This window comes from Anastrepha ludens, chromosome 5 (genome assembly GCF_028408465.1).
Source record: "Anastrepha ludens isolate Willacy chromosome 5, idAnaLude1.1, whole genome shotgun sequence".
NCBI classification, from domain to species: Eukaryota; Metazoa; Arthropoda; class Insecta; order Diptera; family Tephritidae; genus Anastrepha; species Anastrepha ludens.
Genome location: NC_071501.1, coordinates 70002513 through 70025112, shown reverse-complemented (window position 1 = coordinate 70025112; position 22600 = coordinate 70002513).

The following is a 22600-nucleotide window of genomic DNA, read 5'->3' as shown; positions in this document are numbered from 1 at the left end:
GTGAATCAGCTGTTAGGATGCAACCCGATAACAGAGGTAGTAAAACGGCGCTAGTCGCTTCTTAGAGTTATTTCAACAGAAATACTCAACCACTTCAACAACAACAACAACAGGGTATCTAGTAAAAAAACCGGCAGTTTTTCTAATAAAATTATACTATAAAACCTATGTATTACAATATATTTTAAGGCTTCTGCGAAAATACATGTATATTAAAAAAACTAAGATTTACGTGAGCTGGACTGATTTGAAAATACCTCCAAGAAAATTACCTCAGCGTCGTAGAATGGGACCGACCTGACTACCTAGTTCGATAGTACCTAGGTGTGAAACCCCGAGCCTGAAACACTAAATACCAAATGATAGAACAAGTATTTTCGAATAGAGGTCAGCGCACGGCAAGCAATGGCAAATCTCCGAGTGAACGCCGTCATGAAAAAGTTCATCATGAAAAACCATCTGCCCTGAATCCTCACATACATCTATCTCTTATAATACTTTTTTTCTTTCACTGCACAAATAAATGCAATTGTTCGCAAAGGGAAAAATACAACTTACCACAGACAAATAGACAGTCCAGCAGACAGACAACAGGCCATACAGGTTCGGTGATAGTTTTCATTTTGTCCTTATGCCTGCTCGGTGGACCCTATGCACATTTTATGTCGGCTTAATAGTTTTGCTTTCCTTGTGGTTGCCAATGGAAAGAGAAATGACATCCAAAAATAACGAATATCACAGCAACACACACACACACAAACAAACTTGTGCATACATATAAGGGAACATTAATGGGAACTACATACACACTCACACCAGCATCCATATATCTATTTAGAAGTGGATATAGTTACCCATTTGAGTAGCGGCAATGATGGAGTGCTTAATTTCTATATATTTCTATAAAATGCCATGAAATACATGTGTACTCGTACACTGGTTGTGTATGTATCGGTGCGCATGTGAAATTACAAGTGGTTTGATAGAGCCGGAAGTTAAACGGTAATTTATCGCAACGGCGGCAACGACAAAGCCAAGGAAGGGTATTAGCTCGCTGTAGGAATGTGAGAGGGTAAGAGCGAAGAAGGGATAATTTGATAGTTGCGGTCGCAAATGGGGTAAAATGGGGAATGAATGTGTCGGGTTGGGGTTAAATGAAAGAAAAGGTAGGGGAAGAACTGAAATAAAATTGAAAGAAGGCGCTTTAGTGCCGTAATTGAAGCTTAGTTAGTTAGTTGATCCCTTTTCACCACCACCGCCGCCAATGCTCCTCGCCACTTGAACGTGAAATTGTAACAACCATAAACAAAAATGTCACTTAAATTATATTATCTTGGCGTTGGACTCGCTGACGTCGACTGCAGGTCGAGACCCTGATAAAGAGCATGTGGTTTTGGCAGTCTAAATGTCAGCATAGCGTAGTAGACTGTACAGTAGTCGCACTTGTCATACTACGACTGCGGGCTGGCAGAAAATTTTTTCCTCTTCAACTTCAAAACGCTTTGCGTATGCCATGGCGTATACTTAACACACCATTTCAATGCTTCGCTTGCTTGCTTACTTGTCTTTACTGCTGTCTCGCAATGCATTTGGCAGCCTTCAACGGTTCATGGCAGCAATGACTATGGCGTCGAAAGCGTCGACTGTGTTGACTTCGGCGACGACATGTCACGCTGCGTTGATTGCTCTGCTGCGGTGGCTGCCTGCCAGCCAGCCCGACAAACGGGTACATATATAAGTGTGTACAGCCAGTCCACTCTGGGGTCGTATGAGTTGGGATAATTTATGAGATTAAGGGATAAATTTTTTGGGGTTTAAGTGGTTTATTTGATGGTAAATTCTAACGCAAGGGTTTTAATTTGGTGACATTCCATATAAATTATCCTTTTTTATTTGCGAACAAGTTTGTTAGTAATCTTAGAAGGGAGTACGAACATATTGAAAATATTTTTATTTCAAATACAGTTTAGTAAAATTCCTACAAAGGGATATTAATGGTATCAAAATGTTAAATCAAAGTTCATATTAATTTTGTAATTTTAGCCATTGCAGTCGTAAGGTACATTTTAATAATTAAATTACATTTTAACAGCGGATGTCAATAACCTGCATCCAAAAACAATGCCTCATTAACTTGGGTACCAGGACATGAGGGATATGACGGCAACGAAAAGGCAGACTTTCAAGCCAAAAAAGGGGCAGATGTAAACTTCATCGGACCTAGTCCCATGTTCGGATTCAACAAAAGCAGCCTAAGACAAAAAGTAAAATACTGGGCCAAAACTGTATTAAATCAGCATTGAAACAACGTAGAGGGTCTTAGACACTCCAAAAAGTTCCTAAGTTTCAAGAGCTAAAGAGCTAACATGGCCCTCACGTCAAACAAAAAGAGCATCCGCACTCTCACAGGCGCCCTCACGGGTCACTTCACCTGCAACAAACATTTACATAAATTAGACATAACTAACACCAGCACCTGCAGATTTTGCTGCGAAGATGAGGAGTCTATAGAACATCTCATCAACGAATGTCCGGGGCTGCCGCATAGAAGGAAAAGGTTTTTTAAACAAGTTCATGCTTACAGATGAAGAATCACTCCCTCAGAAGGAACTGGTACAATTCAAAAGCTTACTTAACAGTCAATAGACAGCATAGGGTGCACAATAGATCAATATGGTCGCAGTGCTAAAGGGCCATACCTTAACCCTTTACTACCATTAACCATTAACCCTTAACAGCGGATGTTGTCGTATTAAAAAAAATACAACTGAAGCTAAAGCAATTCTAGTTTAAAAAATGTCCTTAAATACCTCTCAATATTGTGAATTTCACCCATTTTCTCTGGGTTAATGTAAACCTGTTCACTTGCCAAACCCATTGTTTAAGAACTTGCAAATTTTGTCGAGGGTTGCCTTTTTATTTTGCGCCCATTAATGAAAACATAGTAAAATAATTATGAAAATACCTTTGCAGGGTTTCAAAATATGCTGCTTGTAAATTAATATATTTCTGCGTTCACTTGAACCAATTTTGGAAACAACCTTAAATGTTCTGCCACTCAGACGTGGATTCCTCCAAATCGAGCTGTTCTGCAGCTTCCCCAGACGTTGAAAAGTTGACCTCGGACATCATTTTTTGATGCTTAAAAACAAAAATAAGTCATTAGATGTAAAATCAGGTCTGAGGGGCGGATGATCCATTATTCAAATGCTTGAAAACTCTCTTGTGCGAATCGAAGCGTGGAGTTTGTAGTGTTCTAATGAAGGGTGATTCGTCTTCGACGGTTGGCTTCCTTAATTATCCGAAAACTTCTGGCAATCAAATTAGTTTGCACTCAGAATTTACTGTTTAACGATTCTCTGCAGGTACATTTGCGTTAGTACCATGTTTTCTGAAAAAAAACAGGCTACCATTTGTTTTGAGGGGATTCTTCTGCGAACAACTTTTGTTTAACTAACCTTGTCTTGTAACCCCCATACCGGCGACTCTCATTTTGTTTTCGACTCATGTGCATGATCCAAGGTTCTTCAACTCTTATGATTTCATAGATGTGGTTTTAACATTTGTTCAAAATTTTTTTTACATCAATCGACACGAGTCCTTCTTTGGGACATTATCAAATTACGCACTATCTAACGAGAACAAATGTTCTTCACAACTAAGTGCTCATGCAATATTGAAAGTATACTATCCCCACTCATGCCCAAGAAGGCGCCTATCTAGTAATGTGTCATATGTTGATCTTGCGTTATCAACTAATAATTAGACGGCCTTCACGAGATTCATTCTGAAAGGATCGACAGCCACTTGGGAAATCATTGCACCAGCGTTTCACAGTTGCTTCAATGCCAACAGTTGAAGTAAGTATGAATACAAAAATAACACTCGGTGGTAGTGAAAATAAACTTCTTTGAAAACACACAACAAGCCGTAAGACAAATCAAGTAGAAAAATATGCAAACCCAGAACTTAAAATTTACCTCGAAAATGGATTAAAGAACGAAGAACCAATGTTCCCTAATTTCAAACAAATGTGATACATACTTATCAGTATATATATAAATATTTATTTATTCGTTGAAATAGTTTTTCATTCATTAGGTGTCAAATTTGTTATACGACATCCCCTTTACTGATCAGAGTCATCTTATTGTATGCGAGGCGATTCATTTGGCCTCAAAAGGTAAAAATCGGTGGGCGTTAAGTCGGGGCTTCCTGCCGACCATGGCATTGGAGCACTTCTTGCAACCAATATGAAGGGGCATTTATTCTCAAACCAAGCTCGAATACTTCTTCCGTACTGAACTGGCCAACCATAAAGTTGCAAATACATGGCGTTACGGCAAGAAGCACGTCCTTCATTAGTTCGAGTAAATTTTTCCTTAAGATTGTCGTGGTCTTCACCATTCACGCAATCAGAAAATATTTATAATGTAGACTTAGACTTATCTCTGCAAAAGATTTTTTAAAGACAGATGCATCTTTGACATCGGAACGAACATAAATCTGCAAAAGTCTAGTTACCTCAGTTGATCTCTTTCTTCTATCAATTACACAGGCACGTAGTGATACGGGAAGTCCTGAGTAGTATGCAAAAGCAGATCTTCTACTGAAACAAACACATTTGTTCTTCAACAACATTCATAGCTGTTGTTGAGTCTGCTGCAGAAACGCTTTCTTGTCCCTCGCCAAAATTACGTCATCGACCCATATTAGTGCGCCGTCCCATAACCAAATCAGTTTGTCGTAGTCTTCGATAAGTTCAATCAAACACGCTATCATCAAGTACTCGCCGAGTAGGATGCATTCATCAAGTGTCCACGGCGACATCCTTTCGGAGAGTTGGTAACACATTACGATGCCAACGTATTTCTCATTCGTATACGGTGCCATGTTCACAAGCAGACATCAAAATCAAATTCACAAGCCAAATCACGCAGCCAGAAGCAAAAACAGGCACATTGTATTCCACCTTCCGCATAAGTAGACTAAGGGAATAAAAGAATGGTTTAGCAGTGCCGCATGCACAAATGGAGGGTCCCCCGATCAAAAAAAATAACAGAAAAAAAAATTGTACGAGGGGTGCCTTTTATATGTCGGGATTAGAGAACAAAAACAAATTTTAATAATCGAAAATCAGTTTATTGTTTTTCGAAATATTCTCCATGAAGATCTATACATTTTGCATGCGTTTGAACCAATTGTCGAAGCACTTTTGCCACTCTGAATGAGGTACCTCCAAAACATGCATTCTGAATGCCGCAACCGCTTCTTCAGGTGTCGAAAAACGTTGACCTCTCAGTTTGTTTTTTACGTACGGGAATAAAAAGAAGTCATTCGGTGCCAAGTCAGGACTATACGGCGGATGACCCGTTAATTCGATGTTTTGGGTGCTCAAAAATGCAGTAGTTTGAGCCGATGTGTGAGAGCTCGCATTGTCCTGGTGAAGAGTAATCCGTCTTTGGCGATTGGTTTTCCTAATTTCTTGGAAGACAACTGGCAAACAAATGGTTGTGTACCACTCAGAATTTACTGTTCTGCGTTGTTCTAGTGGTACGGTTGCGACATGTCCAGTTTTTCCGAAAAAACAGGCGACCATTTGCTTGGAAGTGCTTCGTGCGCGAACAACTTTTGTTGGATTTGACTCATCTTGAAACACCCATACAGTCGACTGCTGTTTACTTTCGGGCTCATACGCGTAAATCCATGATTCATCACCTGTCACGATGTCGTAGACGTGTTTCGAAGCCTTTTCCTTCGACCAATCGACACGAGCCTTTTTTGAGCGATTGACAATTTGTGTGGGATCCAACGCGAACAAATTTTTTTGACGGTCAAATGTTTATGCAATATTGAATGTATGCTGGTCCCACTAATGCCTAAGATTATCTCAATCTCACGATAGGTCACATGACGATCTTGCAATATCAGTTCGCACACAGCATCAATGGTTTTCGGAGCAACAACTGATTTTGGACGACCTTCACGAAATTCGTCTTGGAGTGAACTACGACCACGATTGAATACACCATACCATCGATAAACACTGGTCCTTGATGGAGCTTCATCGCCAAGAAATGAATTAAGTTCATCCATGCAATGTTGCTGAGTTAAACCACGTCGAAAGTTGTAAAAAATAATCGCACGAAAATGTTCACGATTTAATTCCATTTTTGGACCGAGGTGAATCTTTTAAGTTACTATAAACAACACAAATAGCGCTGGTATTTCAAAACGTTCTGAGTACGTAAAAGCCAAAAAATGTCAAACTTTGCGATACAGATGTCAGTTGCCAAATTGCAACACCAGGTTTGCCAAATCCCGACATATACAAGGCACCCCTCGTATTCTTGAACTATGATTAAAAAAGATGGACGTCCGAGCAAAAACAAAAATTTGATTATAAAATCATTAAAATCTAATATCTTGAAAATGGTTAAATCTTGGACTTCAAATCATGTAACCAAATTAGTTAGAAATTACCTAAATACTAGGTCCTTAAATCTGTATTTAGGATGACTTTCCCAGTAAGCCTGTATAAACACACAAATGGCTCGAGGGCTGATGGTAAAGTTGACGGAGTTGTGGTTTTCGTTCACCTCGGGATCACCTTTTGCTTACAACAAAACTACGATATTGTTGTAATGGTACTTTGGGGTTACATCTACGTTTTCATTGATGATTGGCTGGTTAAATAATTTCTTATGAAGCAATCGACGATCTCCACTGAGACTTACACGGCTATAAAATCACTTATAAAACAGTCAAATCCTTTCCTGGAAGCCGTGAAATATCTCAAATATTTTACTGAAAATCTGAGTAATTTCACTCAAAAATATTAAAGGCTATAGTAGAATACTGCGACTTGGAAAGGAATTACAAGGCTCATGAATTTTTGCAATTTCACACTTCCTGTTGAAAACCTAATTACTGAACTTGGAGTATCCTCGAAAATTTACGAATTAAATACTAATTTTGGGAAACTTACCTAAATGACGAATGATAGATGACGTGATAATCGCGCCAGCAGTTTTGCCATTTAAGTGTTTTCGGCACATAGTGCTAACGAACTGGTTTATAGTTTAAGAAAATGCAATACGAGTATTAGCCTTATAACATCTGTTTTTAAAAGACTTGTCTGATAGGGAGTTATGCCTACCGAATAGAAGTACTTGTGAACGAATTTGTACAAGAAGACACAGAAAAGGATGAGATAATTCTCATGCAGTTTCATAGCAAATCCTGAGTCCACCAACTTAGTATCTAAACTAATTATAAGAAGTAATAACAAAATAAGTTTGAAAAAGAGGAGATCTACGGCCAGATGAGCGCCGCAAAGAGCTTAAAGGAAAACGCCCTTCCAATGCTGATTATTCTGACATCTCAAACTGTTTTCTATAGATTTTATTATCAGTAGGGGTGTTGTCTAAAAAGTCTTCTATTTTGAGACAAGATATAAGCAAACAACAACACTCCAAAGATAGGTTAGGTAGTGCTGGTTGATCTGTAAAAAATATCTCACTTAGATCTCTAGCGCACATTGTGTTATCAGTGCTGTGTAGTTTGTGTCGGATTATTATTTTATGTACTTCTGAAGGGGTTCTGGTAGTCTTTTTTACAATAAAAAAAAAAATTAAAAACGATATTTAAATTTTGTAGGCTTTCTATTTAACTTCTTTTTCATACAAAAATGAGAAACAATTTTTTCTTTTAATTTTAATAATTTAAAAAACGGCGCTGAAGCTAACCCTCCCGAAAACTTGGACCTGGACGGTGTTGTCCATTTTGGCTCTTCCATTTAGCTGAAACACAAAAACCAAAAAAATTATTAATCAGTATGACTGTTGGTGTCCCGCACTAAAATAATAAAAAAGTTGGCAAAACGGCGCGGTTTTGAATTTCACACTCTAAAAATCGGGGTTTTCCCGTTTTTTAATCAAAATCTACGAAATAACTGAAATAATGATATGTCTCTAGTACGGGCGAAAGCCATTGATGTTGTGAGCAACATATTAGAATTTCAGACGATTCGATTTAATGGTTTTGTTTTTTTTATAACACCTTCCCGAAAAAAGTCGTTTCGAGATAACTGAGTTTAAAGTCTGAGATACAGGAGTGCGCAGACCGCTGTCTACCTAGTTAATGGGCTGTAGGAGCTATAATATTGGGAATTTCCGCATAAATATACACTAGGGCGGGTCGATTAAAAAATCGATCATTGCTCTGTGAAAATCGTATTCTAGGGATCAAAATAAGAAACTTTGCCGAAGGAACCATACCTCTAAAACGAATTCTGATGTCCCCCAATTTAGGTTGAACGAAAAATCCCACTTTGACCCATTTAGAGTGCTCCAATCGAGTCCAAATGTATGACCGACCCCCACTAACTTTGGACGGCCGATCCTCCCATGCCAGTGGCACACCCTCTGGAACTCCCCTGGGGTGTTCCCCATACAATCATTTCAAAATATCACCATTTTTGGCCTTTACATGAGAAAAGAAACTAAAAAGTTCGACCCAACTTGGTGGACATCAGAATTCGTTTTAGAAGTATGGTTCCTTCGGCGAAGTTTCTTATTTTGATCCCTAGAATATGATTTTCACAGAGCAATGGGCGATTTTTTTGCCTCACCACAAATCGACCCGGCCTAATATACTATACTTTCGAAGAAACCAAAAATCGATTTTTGGAAATTTATAGAAGTTGCTGTTTTTTATTTGATTGCTTAGAAACTGAAAATAATATATAAAATACCTTTATTTTCTTTAATTAATCACCAAGTGGACTACTTTTCGTAAGACATTCATTACCAGAAGGGAAATTAAATTTGCGTGAAACCCAAGTAGTATGAGATCTCTTCCAGACAGCGCTACTTTCACACTAGAGTGCATCTCAGTTGAACTCCAGTGGTAGGGTCTTGTCTCGCGACAGAAGCCAACTAGCTAAATTGGCAAAGACATGCTGAAAGCGAAAAGTAGAATTAAAATAAATAGAATTCTAAGAAAAAGAATGTGAACAGTCGAAAAGCCTCATCGGTGAAGCGCAAAATTTCTGATTTCTGCCATTTAACTGTTGACTAGCATAAAATGACACTGGCATATTTGAAAAATCAGTTAAGTACTTAAGTAGTCAAGTAGCCATGCTATCGCCACCGCCATTGTAGTAGTTGCCTTGTGCGATTGTCAAAGGTGGAGCGCTCAGCCAAGCCAGACGACTGAATATTTTAGCAGTAAAAAGGACAAGAAAGAAAGAAAAAAAAAAAACAGTCAACAGCAAACCGGTGGCGGCAACAGCAGTCACCAAGCGAAGTGCAACAAGCTGTAAGCCAGCACAGCAACACATCTATTTTCTGCTATATACAAATCCTCAGTCACATTTAAAACATTCAACATTCAGCATTCCAAGTTCATTGCTGAGCTGTTGCTGAGTTAAGAACACAACAATAAGCAGATCTGAGGTAAACAACAATGAGTTAGCCAACCAAGGCAGTAAAGCAGACACACCCACACACACAGAAATATATGAGCATGAAGCTAAAGCTACATTTGTAGAGAATCATGAAAGTGTCGGGGGAGTGGCGGAAAAGTGTCGAAATGGTGAAGCACTGAAAGGCAGAAATTCGCAGAATTGTCATGAAAATTCGTTGGCATAAAATATTTGAGTTTTCTTTTTATACTTGTTTGCATTTGCATTTGTGTGTGTACATTTTGTTGGCCATTGCCGCTGGCTAGACGGGAAACAACAATTTTGCATACCGGCTGATCGCCCGAGCAGTGCTGTTACGATTTTTACCTATCAGACAGGAAGTTAAGGTAACTTTGGAAGAAGGGAGCGGTTTGTGCAAGTATTCGCATATACTTCATGCAACATTTTTAGGGTAAATTTAATAAAAAAATTTCCAGTAATGCAATTACGCAATAGTGTAATTTCATTTCAAATGATAACGCGACTTAAACTAGCGGGTGATTTTTTAGCTATTATCTTTTTAAACGGTTGGTTTAAACAACTGACGCACGTTTCGTGTTTTGTTTCATTGTCAAACATCTTCAGTTTGGTCTATAATTTAACCATGAATCGTCTTACAAACGAAAAACGCTTGCCTGTGATTGAATTGTATTATAAAAATGCGTGTTCTGTTAAGAAAGTTTATCGCGCGCTTCTTCCATTTTATGGTCAGTTCAATCGACCCACTGAAGCGACTATTCGAGATATTGTGACCAAATTTAGAACAAAATTTAAATTATTGGACATCAAACCACCAACACGCTTACGTAGAGTGCGAACTGAAGAAAATATCGCAGCTGTATCGGCCAGTGTCAATGATGACCATCAATTATCGATTCGTCGCCGTTCGCAGCAATTGGGCCTCTGTTACTCAACAACGTGGAAAATTTTGCGAAAGGATTTAGGTGTGAAGCCTTTCAAAATACAGCTGGTGCAAGAATTGAAGCCGAACGACCTACTGCAACGCAGAATATTTGGTGAATGGGCTCTTGGAAAGTTGGTCGAAGATCCACTTTTTTATCGAAAAATTGTGTTCAGCGACGAAGTTCATTTTTGGATCAATGGGTACGTATGTAAATAAGCACAATTGTCGATTTTGGAGTGAAGATCAGCCAGAAGAATTGCAAGAGCTACCAATGTATCCAAAAAAGCAGAAAAGGTCACAGTTTGGTGTGGTTTATGGGCTGAAGGACGGTACTTCTTCAAAGACGCTGCGAATCGTAACGTAACTGTCAATGGTGAGCGCTACCGTGAAATGATATCAACTTTTTTTTGCCCAAACTGCAAGAGCTTGACTTGCATGACATGTAGTTTCAGCAAGACGGTGCCACATTCCACACAGCACGCGTAACAATGGACTTGTTGAGAGGCGAGTTCGGTGAACATTTTATTTCTCGTTCGGGACCCGTCAATTGGGCACCCAGATCGTGCGATATAACGACTTTAGATTATTTTTTGTTGGGTTATGATAAAGCTCATGTCTATTCAGACAAGCCTGCTTCAGTTAACGCATTGGAAGACAATATTAAAGCATTTATATCTGAGATACCGGCCGAAACATTGGAAGGAGTATGCCAAATTGGACTAAGCGGGTGGACCATTTGAAGCGCAGTCGCGGTCAACATTTGCATGAAATAATCTTCAAACATTAAATGATATGATTTAATAAAAATTTCATGAATTTTTTTGAATTATACGTGTGTTTTTGCTATAGCTCTTAAAAAATCACTCTTTATTTTAGTCGTGCGGGCTGAGCTCAAGGCCAGATTGGTAGCGAAACGACAAATTAAATTATTGCTTTAATTGATTTTTTTTATTTATCTGTCGATATATGCTTTATAAACCTTCAACAAACTTTTTTATTTTACAGATAGTAAGAGGGTTACCTTTTATTTTTTCCGCTGTTGCAGCACTACATATGATGAGCTGTAACTCTACATTTTTATCAAAAAGTTTGGTATTTTTCAGCATAAACTTATATATAAAAGTATCACTTATGAGTTTTATTTGTTTTGTTTTTTCAGTTTTTGAAAAATTTCGCTCGATGATTTATTACGATTTTCGGTGAGGATAATCGAGGCAAGCGTGCATTGGTCAACTTAAATCGCCGCATTTTGCTCCTGTGAAAGGCTGGCATAACGAGTTCCAATGCAGCCGTCGATCCTTGAAGAATGAGTTTCGTGAAGGTCATTCGAAAACAGTTTGGGGATGAGAAAAAATCAATGTAGTATGTCAATTGATAACACATGTGACATATAGTGAGATATGGGCATCTTTAGGCATTTATGGGACCGGCATACATTCAATATTGCATTAGCATTCAGCCGCCAAGAAGATTTGTTATCATTTGTGCCATTTTTGGAGAAATTCACCAGCGTTCGTTCAAATTATGGCTGTTAAATCGAAACAGGTTACGAATCTTGTATCTATGTATACGAGGCGGAAACAAAACGGCAGTCGACAGTAAGAGTTAGGGTGTCCCCTATATGACAATTTTTTGTTTTTTTTTTTTATTTCGGCAAGTAGCCCCTCTACATTTTTTACTTATGCTATAAGATGATTAAATATAGAATTTCATCTTTCTAGCTTAAATGTCGCCAGTGCCGGCCGAGCCTCAAAGTTTAGTAAAAATCGTTTTTGTCTTGAAAATTCGGAATGCTATATGATATCTATAAATACAATAAATTAAATGAATAAAAGTAAAAATTAAACGAGATGAACATTAATATTTAATTAAAAACATAAATTAATAACAATCACTCTCGGTAACTTCTTTTTAGAGTAGCTTTTTTACAGTCTGTATCCAATTTTCTATGTTGCTGGACACATCGAGTTCTTACTGCGCTGTTCTTCTTCAGCCATGATAAGTCCGTTAAAATCTTGCATTAATTTAATATCCCTTTCAGCAGTATCATTCTCAACTCTCAAATGGCTTATTCTTCTTTTAGCTTCCAGAAAACCAGCATTATTATCCCAAGAAGATACATCTTTCTTTAGAAAACTGTCGTGGATCTGCAGTCGTGGTAGAAATTGCTAGCCGGAAATAGTGTTTTATCTGAAATAAAGGACAAATAAATTAAATAACTCGTACCAACCCATTTGGCTATGGCGGCCGCCGAATATACGAATACGAATGCTCATATTAAAAATAAAATTCAGTTAATTAGGCGCTATAGTTCCATCAGAGGTGTGTCCTGCCACGTAGTCGACTATAGGAGAAGCTCCGTCTGGTATATGTTAAATTGTTTTGTCAATAAATTCATAACCAAGCCATAAGAAATCGAGCACAACTCGCTCAAAAATAATCCTTAATCGTCAATCGTCTTCTTACCCATGTACTGCTGATGCTGGGATAATAACATATGCAAGCACAAGCCCTCGGCGTACTTTTTGGCGAAACTTCAATAATTTTCGATAGCATTTTGGTAGAGTTTGATAAAAAGTTAGTAGAAAGTAGACGATATCGCGCTTATTTAAGAAAAAATATAAGTCGTATTTGTGCTCTGAAATCATGCCGCACAAATTAGAAAATTAGATTTGCTGTTTACTGATATATCACATTGTTGCATTTTTGAGAATGCCGTTACGTGAAAGGTTGGTCTGATGAGTCTCAGATTTTAATCCTTTTCAATATCAACTTAACTTTTTTTATATGTATGACATTATTTTTTCCTGTATTTCCCACTCAATCTCGATTCATTTAGCTGTTGCAAACAAACTTTTTGTTAATTTGTTATTCTCTGTTTCAGGGGTTCTCAATTTTTGCACTTCTAAGGAGGAGGAGCAGCTTGAACGATGACGACATCCAAAAAGGCGACATCCTTGGAGGGTTCGAGGAAAATATTCTGCGAAAAATTTGTGAGCCGCAGCAGAGGAAGAAGGAGATATCCTTTTCGTTGGAGAGAACAGGTCGAGAACGTGACTTATCCAACTTGTTGGTTTTAAATGGAATTATATAATAGGACTTTGTCGTATAATTCTAATGCAGTTTACCTGCACCGCATGTAGTAAGCCTCAGAATAGTTCGGCGGCATTCCATGTTACCATGACGTACAGCTAGGGAGCCTCTGCTTTGGTACACTATTGTGCTGGGGTACACAAATTATGGACTAGTGAATTTGTGAGCGACGCACCAGCGGTTAGTATAAAAACTGTGGTTCCGAACTCTGCACTCTACACTAAAAATTAAAATTGTTGAAAGAGGGTGGCAACAGAATGGTTTGCATGCATGAATGAAAAACTGGAAAGGAAAATCAGCCTTAACCCGCTGTCGCATAATTGTGATTACCAAAAATAACATGTGAGGAAGGCTAAGTTTGGTACGAATCGAGTTTTATTTACCCACGCACAATTTAGTAAAATTGATTTGGGCTGGCTGTTAATTTTTGGAATCAAACAAACGCATAGACAATGAAAGTTAAGCCTTGCAGTATTAGATGGATGGATGGAGCTGTATGAGCTTTACGACGACATAGACATAGCGCAGCGACATAGACAGCGGCTACGCTGGCTGGGTCATGTTGTCCGAATGGATGCTCGTACAAACGCTCCGGCTTTGAAAGTATTTGATACGGTACCAGCTGGTGGTAGCAGAGGAAGAGGAAGGCCTCCTCTGGGTGGAAAGATCAGGTGGAGAAGGACTTGGCTTCTCTTGGTGTGTTCAACTGACGCCGGTTAGCACGAGAAAGAAACGACTGGCGCGCTTTGTTAAACTCGGCCAAAAACGCGTAAGCGGTTATAGCGCCAATTAATAAGAAGAAGATTAGATGGATGGAAGAACATTTAGTCTTTACAAGAAAAAGTCTAAAAGCCACAGGGATTTAAAACAAAATTCTATTATCATGCTTATTTGTTTTGTTTAACATTTGTACCAAATTTGAGAATTTTTACTTTGTTTTTTTTTTTCTATTTGTCACAGATATATTACGTTTTTTCCGTTTTTTCAAAATTACCGTTTTCAGTACCAAACTTCCTTGGACAAAGAGTAAGACATGTTCCAAGTATCCTTGAATTATGTTAATTTCTGATCGAATTATTGTGAGCACGGGCGAACAGACGGAGAGATGGACAAACTCTGCTTAATCGACTCCTCTCACCATTCTAAACATTTTGGTGTATATCTCGACTTCTTTCTGTTATTAAAAGCAACGGTTATGTGAGCAAAACGTTAATACCCTTGTGCACAAGTGAGCGCGGGTATAAAATGAACGCAGCATCGGTAATAAGCAAATCTTTGACTTTCTCCAACTTCTCACTAACCAATTCGCGCAACAAAACTCAAAATGTTAAGCGCAAACAAAATGAGCCACCATTTCCCATTGTTGACTTGATTGTTGGCTTGATTTTAATTTAAATTGACAGCGCAAAGACAGTTAAGCACTTGTGAAAACATTTTAATATCTCGTAAACCTCAAGAGACCAAACCAAATGGCAATGCCGGCGACGTTAATAAAACCCCAAAAACAAAACATATACAGATGCAAAAATACAAAAAGTAAGCGCATATGAAAATATACAAGGTAAATAAACAGTAGCAGCAGAGCTGCAGAGCATCAGAGCACTCACACTTTCCCTCGCTCTCGCAGTCACTCAGTCAAAAACCAGGCAATTGCAGTTGCCAGTAGCACCAATAGATTACCGAAGCTTTTTGCGCCAACAATTGTGGAGGTGTGCGTGCACGTGAGCTTAAATTTTTGCTGGTGTGAGTGAGTGCTTTTGCAGTTGAGCAAATATTTGTTTAATTTCTGCTTTTTTGTGTATTTGTTTATTTGTTGGCGAGCGCTGAAATTACGAACAATTTGCATAAAGTGAAAACAAGCATTTTAATTTCAACAAAAATGTGCACAGCCAAGGCCACAGGAAACAAAGCATAGAGGGAAAGAGAGTGAGAAGTAGTAAGCAAATGCGAAAAACCAAGCAACAACCAAACCGAAGCAAAGTGGAGCGTAGAAGCAGCCAAAGGGAGGTCCCAGAAGGCACACGCAGTTATTTACCAGAAAGTTGAGCCCTGCCGCACAGCTAACCAATGGTGCAGTAAAACCACTTTTAGCCGCAGGAGCAGTAACAGCAGCAGCAGCAGCAGCCGTGGCAGTCAGCAATAGCGGTAAAAAGTGTAAGTGATGGGCAACAAAGGCATAGGCGAGTATCAGGCAGGAGCATTTGAAAACCGAAAAGCGAAAAGCGCAACATAAACGCAAAGCAGACCAATTTAATTTCAGCTCCCAGAAGGGAGCTTGTGAAATGTAAACGCCAAGCGGTATTCAGACAAAAACATTAAAAAGACTGAAAGAGCAGAAGAAGGAAGTACTGCAAGAAGCTAAGGATGCAGCAGTGAACATCGTCAGCCAACGCCAAAGGAAAGCTACAAATAATAAAATAAGCTGACAACTCACCAGCAGCTGAATAGCCAACAAATGGCATAAAATGTTGAAAACATTAAACAAAAAGGTTGTTTTGTTTCGTTGGCGCGGAGAATCAAGTGAGTGGGGCAAGGGAAATAGATAGAGAGGCGCACACTGGTGGGGCGTTCATTTAATTTGTGATTTCTCCAATACCAAAAGCGCAACCAACGCAAAACACATCGGAAAAACCAGCAGGCAAACCGCTTCAACAGCGCAACGCTACAGGTACTCCGCCACCACCACAACTGTGACATAAGTTTTTACTGCCCTTCACTGCACTACCGCTACAACGGCTAACAAACAAACCACCCACTTAACGATGGTAATTGTCCCAAATGCGCCCCCCTTCGCATTTTAGTTCCCTCGTTGTGATCACCCCTAACCCAAACCTCAGCGCTTTGCGTTACAGCATTTTCTAATTAAACAAGCAAAACGGCTTTGAGACCATCGAGCGTTTTTGTTTGCCATATTTTGTTTTTGTGTAAACTATTAACTTTCATGCTGATTGTTGGCAATTTTTATTTGTTGGTTTGCTGTATAAATCCCAATTGTAAATGTAACGGCATTTATTCTCTGAATTTGGAAAGCTAGTAATTTGAAATTTTGTTAGTAAATTTTGTCGATGGTTCAGATTATTTTTGAGGGAAGGGCGAGCGGTTTTTTTTGTAAGAAAGTAGTAAGGAGAAACCAAAAGTAGGAGATCAAATAAAAAGTTGAGATTAAAGTAGTTGTAATTATTCTTAAGCTAATGTTTCCGTTTAATTTTTTGACTAGTTTTGAATTCTTGGGTAATGGAAAAGGTAAAAATATTCTATATCGAATATCAACCAAAAAATATAAAAAACTTCAAACTTGCACCTTGTTATACTAAAATTGATTAAGCTATAAAATTGCCTTCCCAAATTTTTTCTAAGGATTCAAATTAAGAAGTTATAAGTTTTGCTGAAATTTTTTTTGAATTTTTATAAATCTTGTACAAAGTTTTAAGCTTTGATTTATGTGATATTTGTTGTAGAATGAACTATGTGTTTATAAAAAAAATAATAAGCATTAAAAAAGAAAAGAGAAATAGTTAAAACTGGTCAAACCATTGTGAAATTGTTATTCTGAGCAGGACATTTCCTTTTGTGTCGACTGCGGAGTGGTGTATTTTTTTTCTTTCAAGCTTTTAGCTCAAATACTTTTCTAAATTGAATAAGGACAGCTGCTAGCTGCTTATCACATTTGCCTAAGATAATTACAGTTAATCCTTTACAAAAGTCCGTCCTTTAGGATGAATTTTAGGACGGAAATAGACATTTAACTCTATATCTATGAATCATACAACCGAAACCAATTTGTTGTCAACCATTGCTGAGATAGAGAAATTGCAGTCACACGTGTTTTATGACAATTTAATGAGAGGAAACCCGCTTACACACAGAAGGACACTCGCCAACCGGGTACATAGTGACAAAATAGTCATAAAGTTGCGAGCATCCAAGTGCGCGTTGACGCTTCTTACAGTACACACACACATACATACATTCTCATGGAGGCATAAGTGGGAAAGACAGCAAACAAAGTGCGACATAAAAACCAAACGACAAAGAAAATAGGCAGCAATAAAGCATAAAACCAGCAAAAACTGAGCAACCAACCGAGTGGTCAACTAACTGAAGTATGGAATTAGGCAAAAATCTGCACACAAAGAGTAAAAGATACATACGTAAATATCCGGTAATGGGTACTTTTTATTTACGCATGTGAGTTTGTGTTCATATGGGTGCGTGCGTGTGTGTTGGGTTGTTCATAATCGCTTAGTCCTCAGTACGTATGCGTGGAAGTAATTTAACATGAGCACTAGTACTACAATAACAATGCACACAATTCCTAACATGCACACTTGCTAATACATACATAATCACATAGTACTGCACATTCAAGGTATCCCTAGTGTTCTAAAACTAGAACCGTACTGTATACTATGAGACTATCTCACAACTAGTACAAAAGGGATACAGAGTGTGGTAATTTATGCGGTGGATTCCTGTTAACGGCTCCTCAACATGTGGATACATGCACTATGTTAATCGTTCTTTAAATATTTGGTCCAGCTGCTCCAATTTGAATTTGCGTCTCGAAGCAAATGGTGAGGACTAGAGTCTCATGCCGCTTCCGAATGACAAATGGGTTTTGTGAGGAGACTTTTCATAATAGTGTCATGTAAAGCAAAATTTTTTCTGTCATCTGGTGTTTCATGCACAGAGTGGGTCGCGAAAATAACGGTAGCCGCCATCTTTTCTAAGCTGAAAAGGAAAGCTACAAAATTACGATAAGCAGCTCCACATAGTTCTAAATATATTTTGATGACACGGTGAAGTGAATCCACTAGTACAAAACCTTCACAGGTTTAAGGGGAATCGGCATCACTCCGAACGTATGGCGAGGAGAGAAAGCGCCATTTGTCAAATCGGAACTTTCTTTCCATATTCTTTGGCTAGTAAGGAATCAAGGTAAGATCACTAAAGAGTGACTATTCTAACTAGGAACGGGCAGACGGCGCCCCCATATTCGATACATACATAACTACGCACGACGTCCATATCAGAAAGTTATCTAGTTTTCGCATATTGGCAGGAAGCTCCATAAAAAGCTTCACTTCTGTAACAAGGCAGCCACATCAGTCGTAAAGGTACATATCCGAAAGGCCCTTCCATCTTTACCGAGCACTAATCACGAATTTATAGTTAGTCTAACCATCTAACCATAAATTAGCCGCTCGAATGCTATCTCAAAATGAAAGGCACATATTTTTTTTGTTTGAACAGTGTCGGCTTTTTTCCACTAAAAATATTGGCAAAAACACAATAACATATCGCCGCGAATTAAAATTAATCACTTTACTCTTTAACACCGTTGGGAAATTTTGCAAACTTCTTTCCCAACCCAAACAGCCCCTTTACTGAAAAGAAGTCAAAGTCACCTTTGTTACTGAATGCCATTTGATGGCTATGCTAATACACAAAACTCAGCCATCTCGGCGATCTCAATTGGCCAACTCAGAGGTTTGATTTGACGCCGTTCGAATTTTTTGTTGCGTACTTCTAAGGACCGATATTATGCAACAATCCATTAAGAACTGGTCCTTAAGACAAATATCGAGTAAGCCATTCGAGAGATAGAGCCTGAAACCGTCACCAAGCCCATGGAAAACACAGTTAACGGGATGCGTTACAGCGACGCCAGCGAAAGCTGTCGCGTTAATGCAATAATCATAAATATTGGAATGAAATAAATTCATAATCTGCCGAAAATATTGATATAAATTGTTAATGATTAATTTTAAATTAGTTTTTTTATTTTTAAACAGCTGACAGATCCAACATTTCGCATGCTTAGGAACTAAGAGTTAGGTTAAAAGAAATTAAATCGGGCTCCTTCTACTTACCTTAATTGGTAGGACCTAAATATTTATCCCATCCTATCACTACATGTACTTAAATTGTTTTGACCTTTGCTAATGCTAGTCAGGCCTTCTACGAGCAATATGGCTGTACTTACGAAGGTTAGGTTAGGTAGTGATGATTGCCCAGAGATTGGGCCCAGTTGGACGAAGATGTTTGGTTCATCCTTTGTGATAACATTGCAAGAGGGGGAAAAGAGGTGAAGGAAAAAGGAGGACGAAAGGGAAAGGGATGGGGAAGGTTGAGTGTTTGTGAACTACGAACGGTGACTAATCTACGGTTGTGTGTTGCTGATGAAGTTCATCAGATTTTTGTTTTCCATATCTGCTATATCAGCAGGCGCAGAAAAGAAGTGAGAACCAAGATGCTTGAAGCTTAGTCCCGTGAGAGCTGGGCAGCTGAGGAGCAGGTGCTGAGATGATTCCACCTCATCCTCCATACAACTGACGCAAAAAGGGCTTTAAGTAATTCCGAGCCTCACGGCATGTATACCCCGCGGACAGTGCCCCGTGAGGATGCCCACGAAATTTGAGAGATGAGATTTTGTCATCCTCAGAATATCCCTCGAACGCCTCCTATCAAAACGTGGCCAGAAGGACTTCGCGACCTTACACGTTCGTGTACTTGCCCAGCGCTCGCTGAGTTGGTGCAAAGCCCATCCTACCAGGAGTAGAGCGCAGGTTGTCAAAGGGATCCCGATCCTCTCCTATCGCGGGCATATTGCCTCACAGGTCCCCTGTCTGCCCAGCTCGTCGGCTTCGCAGTTTCCAGTAATGTCACTGTGACCAGGTACCCAAATTATCTTGCAATCGAGAGAGAGACCAGACATTCCCTGACCAGTTTCGGATGCACCATCATAGAGCCTAGGATCCTAATTGCCGCTTGGCTATCGGAGTAAATATTTACCTTCTTAACAGTTATTATGCAAGTAAGTAGCCAGTCAGCTGATTCTTTAATTGCAGCCACCTCTGCTTGGAACACACTGCAGTGATCCGGTAGCCTGAATTTGGGTTTGATGGGGAGCTCTTTGCAGAACACTCCTCCTCCAATCCTACTGTCCAGCTTCGAGCCATCCGTGAACAGGTTAACCAAAGTGTTGCCCCCGGTCCACTCCTTCCTTGGTGGAATGTGGTTGGAGAAAGTTCCACTTGGACTAAGCGAGGGCACACACTGATCCGTCAATGAGGGGATGAACACTAAGTTTTCTCTCTTTACTCTGCCTTCTTCTGCCCCACGCAGAACCTTCCTGGCCCACTGAAGTGTCTGAGAATGTTTCTCAGATAGCTGAGATACATTTTGGTCGCCGTAGGCTCCAGGATTTTGGTAGCAAGACGAAGGTCGGAGAAGGACCGTTTGCTTTGCCCAGCCTGCCGTTTAAGCTTAACAGGGGGTCCCCGAATAGGCAACCCCGAAGCCTCCGGAAAACTGAGGGAGGACCCCTTACTGGTACTGGCCACCCCATCCAGTGCCGCTAAATTAGGAAACGCAGACGGTTCCGCCTGCAGTCCCCTACCTACCATAAGCAGGTTCCCGCTTGTGACCCCCATGTTCTTGTTGGAAGTCGGTTCCGACCTCCCCTCAGGGTCCCGTTTGTGTTTTGCCCTATTAGTCGATTCCGACATTTTGCTGCTACTAAGAGTTTCAGCTCTTGGGGTTGTACCCCGCGAGAATTTGCGAGGAAGCGATTTCGCCCCTCCTGTCCTACGAGAAATGGTTTTAGGACTCGGCTCCGAGTTCCCGCTACCACCTGAAGTTTTTGGTGTTTGTTTTGTTGTTGTGCTTGTCGTATTAGTATTGGTATTCATGTTTTATTTTAAGTGGGTCCCCACTCGAAGCCGCTATCCAAAGCCTGTAAAGTGTAGTCGTCCCCTAGAGGTCCCATGGTTGTCTATGCCGCGGAAGGGAGGCCATGCGAGGGTTGACGCATGCCCTCATGAGGCAACTCTCACCAAAAAATGATTGCAGAAAATATAATAAAAATAGTAAACTAATCTGAGCTAAACTCATTACGCTGAGATCAGATAGGTCTCGAACTATTACTTCGCCTAAATTACTTTGGGTTAGTTCTTCGCTTTATTGCAGGCATTCTCGTGTGCATCGGAGCAGCTTTCAAACATACAAATGCACTTGTAGAGTAGGGAAAAGTATCTTCTCTCTGCAGCTGGCGTTTTTGCTTAGTGGACAATAGTTTAGCTGATAGTTTTTCCGCCGGATATACGCATACACTTATAAACGAGAATTGTACATGTTTACAGAGGAAGTAAACACACTTTTGCTGGTGCTTGAGTGTGACGCGGTACGAAGAAATTGAATTGCGGTATGTGTGTGCGCGCCTGCTGTTTGCTGAGTTTTTGTTCTTTTGCTCCAGCACTATTGTATATATATACACCTACTCTATTTTAGTACATATTAGAGTCTGAAAGTACTATACGAAGGCAATGGGAGGCAGTCCGATATTTTTTTTTTTGCCCTCAGAAACTGGCCAAATACCACTTCCTTTGTAGTGGTTGGGATTTCACTATGAGCATAAGTCTTTCAGTATTGTCTTTATTAATTTCTTGGATTATAGATTTTGGATATAAGCCCTTGAAATAGCAAATAAATAATGACTGAAATCTTTATTTGCTATTTCAAGAGCTTATATGCAAAATCTACAAAAAAATATTTTTTACAGTAGATCCAAAAACCGGTTTGAACCTTTTGTATAAAAATATTCATTCGTCAATATACTAGAATGTTGTAAAAGAAAAACCACAAAATAAAAAAAAAGGTACCATTCCGTTGGGCACCCAGGCCTGGCCGGACTTTTTTCGATTTCCGTTGCTTCCCAGTTGCTTCCTAAAATTTAATTTTCTATAGTTTATATACGATCTATGAAAAGTTATATCTTCGGTTGGGTAACATATTCGCGTCTGGCCAGATGGCCTATGTATTTACATGCATTTGTATGGGAATATGTGGCAAATGCGCCACATTTATAGTTAATTTTTAAGTATCGCAGGTATATAATTTTAGTTTCTTACCTTTTTCATTAGTTTTGACATGCATTGGGCTACTTACAGAAGCAAAAATAAACACTGAAAATTGTTTTTTGTTTTGTGCTTTATTTTGATTCATTTCGAAAGGATGAAGAAAAAAAAGTTGATTACAATGAAGTTAATGGTAAAATATGATATGATATTTATTTATGGATTAGGTGGAAAGCAAGCAAAAGATGTATAAGATATTTTGAGTGCAGTTGACAACTG